This window comes from Moschus berezovskii, chromosome X (assembly GCF_049115385.1).
Source record: "Moschus berezovskii isolate FMDL1 chromosome X, NW_MosBer_1.0, whole genome shotgun sequence".
Classification (NCBI taxonomy): Eukaryota; Metazoa; Chordata; class Mammalia; order Artiodactyla; family Moschidae; genus Moschus; species Moschus berezovskii.
The window spans coordinates 17,534,699-17,548,241 of NC_142488.1; positions in this window are offsets into that span (position 1 = coordinate 17,534,699).

Genomic DNA, 13,543 nt, shown 5'->3' on the forward strand with positions numbered 1-13,543 from the left:
CACACCCAACAGAGTCTGTGCCTTTGTGAAGTACCCGAGAACATGAAAATGAGCAGCTTAGACCTGGGAAGTGCACGAAACGCAGAGCACGCTTTGGACTGCACCCCCACAGAGCAACCTGGAGCCTGAGCAGTGTAAGCACACTGGGAAAGCACACGCAGCCATGACCTGGGCAAACCCAGTGTGGTCCATACACTGCAAGCACTCGCCACACACACCTGTGATATTTGTTTGTAGGGTTCCTCCCTCCCCACAACAAAACTGAACAAGTAAGGCTAAATAAGTGTCAGGGAAGAAATTAGATCCTGAAGACACTTGCAAACAGAGGAAGTCAAAATAAACGAAGAAGAGGGAACAGCTCTGGAACTGACAGGTGCAACAGATTAAAACCCTGTAGTTAACAATGATGAAACATTGGAAGGGGCCTATAAACCTTGAGAAGTATAACCTGGAACAAGGAACTATTTGAAACTGAACTGATCCACACCGCCCTCAACAGCTCCAGAGAAATTCCTAGATATATTTTTACTATTACCATTTTTTAATTTTTATTTTTCAGGGCTTTATTACTCCTTTTTCATTTCTATAACCTACTCAGTTATAACCTACTATTACCTTGCAAAAAAAAGGAGACCCTAATTTTAAAGCAAATTTCTTAATATACTGTTTATAATTTTTGTGATTTTGTTTTGTGTTTTTAATATTTTATTTTTGAGAGTCTAACATCTGCTCTAGATTTTTAATCTTTGCTTTTTGGTATTTATCAATTTTGTACCTTTAAGAATCTAAACTTCAGTACCCATTTTTACTTAGGGGTGTGATTACTGGTTTGATTGCTCTCTCCCCTTTTGACTATCCCTTTCCTCTCCGAGGTAACCTCTACCTCCTCCATCCCAGGTTTATTCTCTACTTAACTTTGTGACTCTCTCTGGGTGTTCTGGGTTGTGAAGAACACTTAGGGAACTGATTACTGGCTAGATTGATCTCTCCCCTTTTGAGTCCCCCTTTTCTCCTCTTGGTTACCTCTACCTCCCTCCTGCCTCTTCTTTTCTCTGTGTAACTCTGTGAACCTATCTGGGTGTTCCAGACACATAGGAAATTGATTACTGCATAGATAGCTCTCCTCACTTTTGCCTTCCCCTCTTCTCCTGGTCAACTCTATCTTTTTCTTCCCTCTATCTCTTCTCCATGTAACTCTGTGAACTTCTCTGGGTATCCCTCACTGTGGAGAATATTTTCACCATTAACCTAGATGTTTTATCATCTGTGCTGTATGGATGGAAAAGTCTTGAGGCTACTGTCAGAATGAGACTGAAAGCCAGAGTTAGGAGGCTTAAATTCAAAATTTCAGAACATCAGGAAACTCCTGATTCCGGGGAACAGGGAATTAAACAAGAGCTCATCCAAAAGCCTCCATATTTACACGGAAACCAAGCTCCACCCAAGAGCCAACATGATCCAGAGCAAGACATACCATGCTAATTCTCCAGCAACACAGGAACACAGTCCTAAGAAATAAAATAGTCTGCCCAAAGTCACAACAAACCCATAGATGCCCCCAAACTCACTACTGGACACTTAATTGCACTGCAGAGAGAAATCCAGCTCCATTTACCAGAACACAGACACAAGCTACCCTAACCAAGAAACCTTGACAAACCACTAATCCAGCTCCATTGACAGGGAGCAAGCTCCACAATAAAGAGTAACCACAAACTTACAGCCTACAGAAAGGCCACTCCAAACACAGAAATTTAAACAAAGTGAAAAGACAAAGAAATATTCAGCAGGTAAAGAAGCATGATAAATGCCCACCAAATCAAACAAAAGAAAAGGAGATAGGGAGTTCACTAGAAAAAGAATTCAGAATAATGATAGTAAAGATGATCCAACATCTTGAAAACAAAATGGAGTTACAGATAAATAGACTAGAGACAAGGATTGAGAAGATGCAAGAAATGTTTAACAAGGACCTAGAAGAAATAAAAAAAGTCAATCCATAATAAATAATGCAATAATTAAGATAAAAATACTCTGGAGGGAACCAAAAGTAGAATAACAAATGCAGAAGACAGGATAAGTGAGGTGGAAGATAGAATGGTGGAAATAAGTAAAGCAGAGAGGAAAAAAGAAAAAAGAATTAAAAGAAATGAGGACAACCTCAGACACCTCTGGGACAATGGTAAACGCTCCAACATTTGAATCACAGGAGTCCCAGAAGAAGAAGACAGAAAGGACATGAGAAAATACTTCAGGAGATAATAGATGAAAACTTTCCTAAAATGGGGAAGGAAATAGCCACCCAAGTCCAAGAAACCCAGAGAGTCCCAAACAGTATAAACCCAAGGCAAAACACCCCAAGACACATATTAATCAAATTAACGAAGATCAAACACAAGAACAAATAGCAAAGGCAGCAAGGGAAAAGCAACAATAACACACAAGGGGATAATCTTGTTACACAGAAGGATAACAGCTGATCTTTCAATAGAAACTTTTCAGGCCAGAAGGAAATGGCAGGACATACTTGAAGTGATGAAACAGAAAAAACCTACAATGCAGACTACTGCGCTGAGCAAATATCTCATTCAAATATGAAGGAGAAATCAAAAACTTTACAGACAAGGAAAAGCTGAGAGAATTCAGCACCACCAAACCAGCTCTTCAACAAATGCTAAAGGATCTTCTCTAGACAGGAAACAGAAAAAGTGTATAACCTCAAACCCAAAACAACAAAGTAAATGGCAACGGGATCATACTTATCAATAATTACCTTAAATGTCAATGGGTTGAATGCCCCAACCAAAAGACAAAGACTGGCTGAATGGATACAAAAACAAGACTCCTATATATGCTGTCTACAAGACACCCACCTCAAAACAAGGGACACACACAGGCTGAAACTGAAGGACTGGAAAAAGATACTTCATGCAAATGGAGACCAAAAGAAAGCAGGAGTAGCAATACTCATATCAGATAAAATAGACTTTGAAATAACAGCCGTGAAGAGACAAAGAAGAACGCTACATAATGATCAAAGGATCAATCCAAGAAGATATAACAATTATAAACATACATGCACCCAACTAGGAGCACCACAGTATGTAAAGCTAAGGCTAACATGTATGAAAGGGGAAATTAACAGTAACACAATAATAGTGGGAGGATTTAATACGCCACTCACACACATGGATAGGTCAACCAAACAGAATATTAGCAAGGAAACACAATCTTTAAATGATACAATGGACCAGTTAGACCTAACTAATATCTACAGGACATTTCACTGCAAAACAATGAATTTCACCTTTTTCTCAAGTGCACACAGAACATTCTCCAAAATAGTTCACATCCTGGACCATAAATCTAGCCTTGGTAAATTCAACAACAACAACAAAAAAGAAATCATTTGAAGCATCTTTTCTGATTAAAAAAAACCTACAGGCCAACATCACTGATGAACATAGATGCAAAAATCCTCAACAAAATTCTAGCAAACAGAATCCAACAGCATACTAAAAAGATCATTCATCATGACCAAGTGGGCTTTATCCCAGGGATGCAAGGATTCTTCAATATTCATAAATCAATCAATGTGAAACACCACATTAACAAATTGAAAGATAAAAACCATATAATTATCTCAATAGAGGCAGATAAAACCTTTGACAAAATTCAACTTCCATTTTTGATAAACCCCCCTAGAAAGCACACATAGAAGGAATAAACCTCAAAATAATAAAAAGCATATATGATAAACCCACAGCAAAAATTATCCTCAATCATGAAAAATTGAAAGCATTTCCCTTAAAGTCAGGAACAAGACAAGGGTGCCCACTCTCACCACTACTATTCACCATAGTTTTCCAACTTTTAGCCACAGCAATCAGAAAAGAAAAAGAAATAAAAGGAACCCAGATTGGAAAAGAAGTAAAACTCTCACTGTTTGCAGATGACATGATCCTCTACATAGAAAACCCTAAAGACTACACCAGAAAATTACTAGAGCTAATCAATGAATATAGTAAAGCTGCAGGATATAAAATTTACACACAGCAATCCCCTGCATTCCTATACACTAACAATGAGAAAACAGAGAAATTAAGGAAACAATTCCATTCACCATTGCAACGAAAAAAATAAAACACTTAGGAATAAATCCACCTAAAGAAACAAAAGACCTATATATAGAAAACTATAAAACACTGGTTAAAGAAATAAAAGATGACACAAATAGATGGAGAAATATACCATGTTCATGGATCAGAAGAATCAATATAGTGAAAATGAGTATACTATCCAAAGCAATCTATAGATTCAGTGCAACCCCTATCAAGCTACCAATGGTATTTTTCACAGAACTAGAACAAATAATTTCACAATTTGTATGGACATACAAAAAACCTCAAATGGCCAAAGCAACTGTGAGAAAGAAGAATGGAACTGGAGAAATCAACTTGCCTGACTTGAGACTATTCTACAAAGCTACAGTCATCAGGACAGTATGGTACTGGCACAAAGGCAGACATATAGATCCATGGCACAAAATAGAAAGCCCAGAGATAAATCCACGCACCTCTGAACACCTTATCATTGACAAAGGAGGCAAGAATATACAATGGAGAAAAGACAATCTCTTTAACAAGTGATGCTGGGAAAACTGGTCAACCACTTGTAAAAGAATGAAACTAGGACACTTTCTAACACCATACACAAAAATAAACTCAAAATGGATTAAAGATCTAAATGTAAGACCAGAAACTATAAAACTCCTAGAGGAAAACATAGGCAAAACTCTCTCCAACATAAATCACAGCAGGATCCTCTATGACCCACCTCCCAGGGTAATGGAAATAAAAGCAAAAGTAAACAAATGGGACCTAATTAAACTTGAAATCTTTTACACAACGAAGGAAACTATAAGCAAGGTGAAAAGACAGCCTTCAGAATGGGAGAAAATAATAACAAATGAAGCAACTGACAAGGAATTAATCTCAAAAACATACAAGCAGCTCATGCAGCACAATACCAGAAAAATTATCAACCCAATCAAAAAATGGGCCAAAGAACTAAACAGACATTTCTCCAAAGAAGACATACAGATGGCTAACAAACACATGAAAAGATACTCAAAATCACTCATTATCCGAGAAATGGAAATCAAAACCACAATGAGGTACCATCTCATGCTGGTCAGAACGGCCACCATCACGAAGTCTCAGTTCAGTTCAGTTCAGTTCAGTTCAGTTCAGTCGCTCAGTCGTGTCCGACTCTCCGCGACCCCATGAATCACAGCACGCCAGGCCTCCCTGTCCATCACCAACTCCCGGAGTACACTCAAACTCATGTCCACAGAGTCGGTGATGCCATCCAGCCATCTCATTCTCCGTCGTCCCCTTCTCCTCCCGCCCCCAACCTTTCCCAGCATCAGTCTTTTCCAGTGAGTCAACTCGTCGCATGAGGTGGCCAAAGTATTGCAGTTTCAGCTTTAGCATCAGTCCCTCCAATGAACATCCAGGATTGATCTCCTTTAGAATGGACTGGTTGGATCTCCTTGCAGTATAAGGGACTCTCAAGAGTCTTCTCCAACACCACAGTTCAAAAGCATCGATTCTTCGGCGATCAGCCTTCTTCGCAGTCCAACTCTCACATCCATACATGACCACTGGAAAAACCATTGCCTTGACTAGACGGACCTTGGTTGGCAAAGTAATGTCTCTGCTTTTTAATATACTATCAAGGTTGGTCATAACTTTCCTTCCAAGGAGCAAGCGTCTTTTAATTTCATGGCTGCAATCAGCATCTGCAGTGATTTTGGAGCCCAAAAAAACAAAGTCTGACACTGTTTCCACTGTTTTTCCATCTACTTCCCATGAAGTGATGGGACCAGATGCCATGATCTTTGTTTTCTGAATGTTGAGCTTCAAACCAACCTTTTCACTCTCCTCTTTCACTTTCATCAAGAGGCTTTTGAGTTCCTCTTCACTTTCTGCCATAAGGGTGGTGTCATCTGCATATCTGAGGTTATTGATATTTCTCCCAGCAATCTTATGAAATCTACAAACAATAAATGCTGGATAGGGTGTGGAGAAAAGGGAACCCTCTCACACTGTTCGTAGAAATGCAAACTAGTACAGCCACTATGGAAAACAGTGTGGAGATTCCTTAAAAATTGGAAATAGAACTGCCATACAACTCAGCAATCCCACTGCTGGGCATACACACTTAGGAAATCAGAATTGATAAGAGACACATGTACCCCAATGTTCATCGCAGCACTGTTTACAATAGCCAGGACATGGAAGCAACCTAGATGTTCATCGGCAGATGAATGGGTAAGAAAGCTGTGGTACATATACACAATGGACTATTACTCAGCTATAAAAAAGAACACATTTGAATCAGTTCTAATGAGGTGGATGAAACTGGAGCCTTATTATACAGGGCGAAGTAAGTCAGAAAGAAAAACACCAATACAGTATATTAATGCATATATATGAAATCTAGAAATATGGTAACAATGACCCTATATGTGAAACAGCAAAAGAGACACGGATATAAGAACAGACTTTTGGACTCTGTGGGAGAAGGCGAGGGTGGGATGATCTGAGAGAATAGCATTGAAACATGTATATTACCATATGTGAAATAGATTGTCAGTCTAGATCCGATGCATGAGACAGGGCGCTCAGGGATGGTGCACTGGGACAACCCTGAGGGATGGGATGGGGAGGGAGGTGGGACGGGAGTTTAGGATTGGGGATACGTGTACACCCGTGGCTGATTCGTGACAATGTATGGCGAAAGCCACTACAATATTGTAAAATAATTATCCTCCAATTAAAATTAATTAATTAAGAAAAAAACCATGATCCAGTGAGAAGACCTCAAAAAAAAAAAAAAAACCAACTAAGATCATGGCATCTAGTCCCATCACTTAATGGCACACAGATGGGGCAAAAGTGGAAACAGTGACAGATTTCATCTTCTTGGGCTGCAAAATCACCATGGACAGTGACGGCAGGCAGGAAATGAAAAGACGCTTGCTTCTTGGAAGAAAAGCTATGACAAACCTAGACAGTGTATTAAAAAGCAGAGACATCACTTTGCCGACATAGGTCCATATAGTCAAAGCTATGTTTTTTCCAGTAGTCATGTACCAATATGTGAGTTGGACCAAACGGAGGCTTGGTGCCAAAGAACTGATGGTTTCAAATGGAGCAATCTCCGGGAGATAGTGAAGGACAGGGAACCCTGGCACGCTGCAGTTCATGGAGTCACACATAGTGGACACAACGCAGCAACTGAAGAGAAAAATATTAGCCCAGCTCAATAAAAATGGAACCATCCAGTAACTGGTTTGCAGACATAAAAGTTGTCAGTAGGACATGGGACAGCTTTCTTAAAGTTGTTTTAAGTGTTTACAGCTCATAGTTACATCTTTAAATCCTAGTTAAACATGCACATATACACACACTTTGTTTGCATCTATGACAAATTTTTCAGTATATTCATAAAGATGAGGGATTTTTTTTTCAGTTTTCCTACAAGGCCAAAGTTCTAGGATCCACAACAGATTTCCCAACCTAAGAATCTGGCAAAGGGACTGAGAACCCCCAGAGAATTTGACTTTGGAGGCCAGTGGGATTTGATTACAGAACTTACACAGCACTGGGGAAATAGACTCTTGGAAGGCACAATCAAAACCTTGTGCGCACCAGGACCCAGGAGCAAGGAACAGTGAGCCCACAAAAGACTGACTCAGACTTGCCTCTGAGTGTCCAGAAGTCTCCAGTGGAGGTGTGAGTGGTGTCACATCTCCAGGGTCAGCCGTGGCCTGCTGCAGTCAGGGGCACTAAGTACAGCAGTGCATGCACAGGACCTTTAAGGAGGTCACCATTATCTTCATCACCTCCACCACGGTTTGGTCACAGGTCAAACAACAGGGAGGGAACACAGCCCTACCCATCAACAGAAAATTGGATTAAAGATTTACTGAGCATTGCATGCCCATCAGAACAAGACCCAATTTCCCCCACAGTCAGTCTCTCCATAAGCTTCCATAAGCCTCTTATCCTTATTCTTCAGAGGACAGAATGAAAACCATGATCAAAGAAAACTAATCAAACTGATCACATGTACCACAGCAGCTCAGTCACTCAGTCATGTCCAACTCCTTGCGACCCCATGAATCACAGCATGCCAGGCCTCCCTGTCCATCACCAACTCCTGGAGCTCACTCAAACTCATGTCCACAGAGTCGGTGATGCCATCCAGCTATCTCATCCTCTGTTGTCCCCTTCTCCTCCCACCCCCAATCCCTCCTAGCATCAGACTCTTTTCCAGTGAGTCAACTCGTCGCATGAGGTGGCCAATGCATTGGAGTTTCAGCTTCAGCATCAGTCCTTCCAATGAACATCCAGGATTGATCTCCTTTAGAATGGACTGGTTGGATCTCCTTGCAGTCCAAGGGACTCTCAAGAGTCTTCTCCAACACCACAGCTCAAAAGCATCAATTCTTCGGCGATCAGCTTTCTTCACAGTCCAACTCTCACATCCACAAAAGACCACGGGAAAAACCATAGCCTTGACTAGACGGACCTTTGTTGGCAAAGTAATGTCTCTGCTTTTTAACATGCTATCTAGGTTGGTCATAACTTTCCTTCCAAGGAGTAAGCATCTTTTAATTTCCTGGCTGCAATCAGCATCTGCAGTGATTCTGGAGCCCAAAAAAAATAAAGTCTGACACTGTTTCCACTGTTTCACCATCTATTTCCCATGAAGTGAAGGGACCAGATGCCATGATCTTCATTTTCTGAACGTTGAGCTTCAAGCCAAACTTTCCACTCTCCTCTTTCACTTTCATCAAGAGGCCTTTGAGTTCCTCTTCACTTTCTGCCATAAGGGTGGTGTCATCTGCATATCTGAGGTTATTGATATTTCTCCCGGCAATCTTGATTCCAGCTTGTACTTCTTCCAGCCCAGCGTTCCTCATGATGTACTCTGCATAGAAGTTAAATAAACAGGGTGACAAGATACAATCTTGACGTACTCCTTTTCCTATTTGGAACCAGTCTGTTGTTCCATGTCCAGTTCTGACTGTTGCTTCCTGACCTGCATACAGGTTTCTCAAGAGGCAGGTCAGTGGTCTGGTATTCCCATCTCTTTCAGAATGTTCCAGTTTATTGCGATCCACACAGTCAAAGGCTTTGGCATAGTCAACGAAGAAGAAATAGATGTTTTTCTGGAACTCTCTTGTTTTCTCCATGATCCAGCGGATGTTGGCTATTTTTGATCTCTGGTTCCTCTGCCTTTTCTAAAACCTGCTTGAACATCTGGAAGTTCACGGTTCACATATTGCTGAAGCCTGGCTTGGAGAATTTTGAGCATGACTTTACTAGCGTGTGAGATGAGTGCAATTGTGCAGTAGTTGGAGCATTCTTTGGCATTGCCTTTCTTTGGGATTGGAATGAAGACTGACCTTTTCCAGTCCTGTGGCCACTGCTGAGTTTTCCAAATTTGCTGGCATATTGAGTGCAGCACTTTCACAGCATCATCTTTCAGGATTTGAAATAGCTCAATTGGAATTCCATCACCTCCACTAGCTTTGTTCGTAGTGATGCTTTCTAAGGCCCACTTGACTTTACATTCCAAGATGTCTGGTTCCAGGTGAGTGATCACGCCACTGTGTTTATCTTCGTCGTGAAGATCTTTTTTGTACAGTTCTGTGTAGTCTTGCCACCTCTTCTTAATATCTTCTGCTTCTGTTAGGTCCATACCATTTCTGTTCTTTATCGAGCCGATCTTTGCATGAAATGATCCCTTGATATCTCTAATTTTCTTGAAAAGATCTCTTGTTTTTCCTATTCTGTTGTTTTCCTCTATTTCTTTGCATTGATCACTGAGGAAGGCTTTCTTATCTCTCCTTGCTATTCTTTGGAACTCTGCATTCAGATGCTTATATCTTTCCTTTTCTCCTTTGCTTTTTGCTTCTCTTCTTTTCACAGCTATTTGTAAGGCCTCCTCAGACAGTACCACAGCCTTGTCTAACTCAATGAAACTATGAGCCATGCTGTGTAGGGCCACCCAAGACAGGTCATGGTGGAGAGTTCTGACAAAACATGGTCCACTGGAGAAGGGAATAGCAAACCACTTCAGTATTCTTGCCTTGAGAACCGCATGAACAGCATGAAAAGGCAAAAAGATAGGACACTGAAAGATGAATTCCGCATGTCAGTAGGTGCCCAATATGATACTGAAGAAGAATGGAGAAATAAGACCAGAAAGAATGAAGAGACGGAGCCAAAGCAAAAACAACGCCCAGCTGTGGATGTGACTGATGATGGAAGTAAAGTATGATGCTGTCAAGAGCAATACTGTATAGGAACCTGGAATGTTAGGTCCATGAATCAAGGTAAATTAGAAGTGGTCAAATAGGAGACGGTAAGAGTGAATATCAACATTTTAGGAATCAGTGAACTAAAATGGACTGGAATGGGTGAATTTAATTCAGATGACCATTATATCTACTACTGTGGGCAAGAATCCCTTAGAAGAAATGGATTATCCCTCATAATCAACAGAAGAGTGAGCCCACAAGAGACAAATCAACAAAATACTTGCAAGCAACCTTAAAAATGACAGAATGATCTCAGTCCTTTTCCAAGGCAAACCATTCAACATCACAGTAATCCAAGTCTATGCCGCAACCAATAATGCTGAAGAAGCTGAAGTTGAATGGTTTTATGAAGACCTACAAGACCTTCTAGAACTAACACCCACCCAAAAGATATCCTCTTCATTATAGGAGACTGGAATGCAAAAATAGGAAGTCAAGAGATACATGGAGTAACAGGCAAATTTGGCCTTGGAGCACAAAACGAAGCAGGACAAAGGCTAACAGAGTTTTGCCAAGCACTGATCAGAGCAAACACCCTCTTTCAACAAAAAAAGAGAAGACTCCACATGGACATCACCATATGGTCAATACCGAAATCAGACTGAGTATATTCTTTGCAGCCAAAGATGGAGAAGCTCTGTATAGGCAGCAGAAACAAGACCGGGAGTTGACTGTGGCTCAGATCATGAACTCCTTATTGCCAAATTCAGACTTAAATTGAAAAAAGTAGGGAAAACCACTAGACCATTCAGGTATGATCTAAAGTGGAAGTGACAAATAGATTCAAGGGATTAGATCTGATAGACAGAGTGCCTGAAGAACTATGGACAGAGGTTCATGACATTGTACAGGAGGCAGTGATCAAGACCATACCCAAGAAAAAGAAATGCAAAAAAGCAAAATGGCTGTCTGAGGAGGCCTTAAAAATAGCTGAGAAGAGAAGTGAAAGGCAAAGGAGACAAGGAAAGATGTACCCATCTGAATGCAGAGTTCCAAAGAATAGCAAGGAGAGATGAGAAAGGCTTCCTCGGTGATCAATGCAAAGAAATAGAGGAAAACAATAGAACGCGAAAGACTAGAGATCTCTTCAAGAAAATTAGATACCAAGTGAACTTTTCATGCAAAGAGGGGCACAATAAAGGACAATAAAGGCACAATAAAGAGGGGCACAATAAAGGACCTAACAGAAGCAAAGGATAATCGGAAGAGGTAGCAAGAATACACAGAAGAACTATGCAAAGAAGATCTTTATGACCCAGATAACCACGATAGTGTGATCACTCACCTAGAGCCAGACATCCTGCAATGCACAGTCAAGTAGGTCTTAAGAAGCATCACTAGAAATAAAGCTAGTAGAGGTGATGAAATTCCAGTGGAGCTCTTTCAAACCCTAAAAGATGATGTTGTAAAAGTAGTGCACTCAATATGCCAGCAAATTTGGAAAACTCAGCAGTGTCCATAAGACTGGAAAAGGCCAGTTTTCATTCCAATCCCACACAAAGGCAATGCCAAAGAATGTTCAAACTACCACACAATTGCACTAATCTCACATGCTAGCAAAGTAATGTTTAAAATTCTCCAAGCCAAGCTTCAATAGTACATGAACCATGAATTTCCAGATGTTCAAGCTGCATGCAGAAAAGGCAGAGGAACCAGAGATCAAATTGCCAACATCCGTCAGATCAAAAAAGCAAGAGTTCCAGAAAAACATCTACTTCTGCTTTATTGCCTACGCCAAAGCCTTTGACTACGTAGATCACAACAAACTGTGGAAAATTCTTCAAGAGATGGGAACACCAGACCACTTGACCTACCTCCTGAGAAATCTGTATGCAGGTCAAGAAGCAACAGTTAGAACCAGACATGGAACAACGGACTGGTTCCAAATTGGGAAAGGAGTGCATCAAGGCTGTATATTGTCACCCTGCTTATTTAACTTATATGCAGAGTACATCATGTGAAATGCCGGGCTGGATGAAGCACAAACTGGAATCAAGATTGCCAGGAAAAATATCACTAACCTTAGATATGCAGATGACACCACCCTTATAGCAGAGAGTGAAGAGGTACTAAAGAGCCTCTTGATAAACGTGAAAGAGGAGAATGAAAAAGTTGGCTTAAAACTCAACATTCAGAAAACTAAGATCAAGGCATCTGGTCCCATCATTTCATGGCAAATAGATGGGGAAACAATGGAAAGTGACAGACTTTTATTTTCTTGGGCTCCAAAATCACTGCAGATGGTGACTGACACAATGAAATTAAAAGATGCTTGCTCCTTGGAAGAAAAGCTATCACCAACCTAAACAGCATATTATAAAGCAGAGACATTACTTTGCTGACAAAGGTCGATCTAGTCAAAGCTATGGTTTTTCCAGTAGTCATGTATGGATGTGAGAGTTGGACTACAAAAGAAAGCTGAGCACAGAAGAATTGATGCTTTTGAACTGTGGTGTTGGAGAAGATTATTGAGAGTCCCTTAGACTGCAAGAAGTTCGAACCAGTCAATCCTAAAGGAAATCAGTCCTGAATATTCATTGGAAGGACTGATGCTGAAGCTGAAACTCCAATGCTTTGGCCATCTGATACGAAGAACTGACTCATTGGAAAAGCCCCTGATGCTGGGAAAGATTGAAGGCAGGAGCAGAAGAGGACGACAGAGGATGAGATGCTTGAATGGCATCACCTACTTGATGGACATGAGTTTGAGTAAGCTCTGGGAGTTGGTGATGGATAGGGAAGCATGGTGTGGTGCAGTCCACGGGTTCACAAAGAGTCAAACTTGACTCGGCAATTGAACTGAACTGAACTGAAGGCTTTTTCATGCTTACAAAGGGAGTCCCAATTTAGAAGTCTGGGAAATTCTACTCTGGACCATGTACTATAAGACTCTCCAATGAGTAGAAGTTACATAGACAAAAATCAGAAAGCAAATGCTCAATGTGTCCAGAGCACTTTGGGGTTCAAGTTGCAGAGTCCTGCTGCCTACAGGAGGTTGAAGGATGGACTGAAAGGGAACACTGCTGCTGCTGCTGCTGCTGCTAAGTCGCTTCAGTCGTGTCCGACTCTGTGCGACCCCATGGACGGCCATGCTAACATGGCATGATAGTCCCTGGACAAAAATTTACAAACCACACAGTGAAA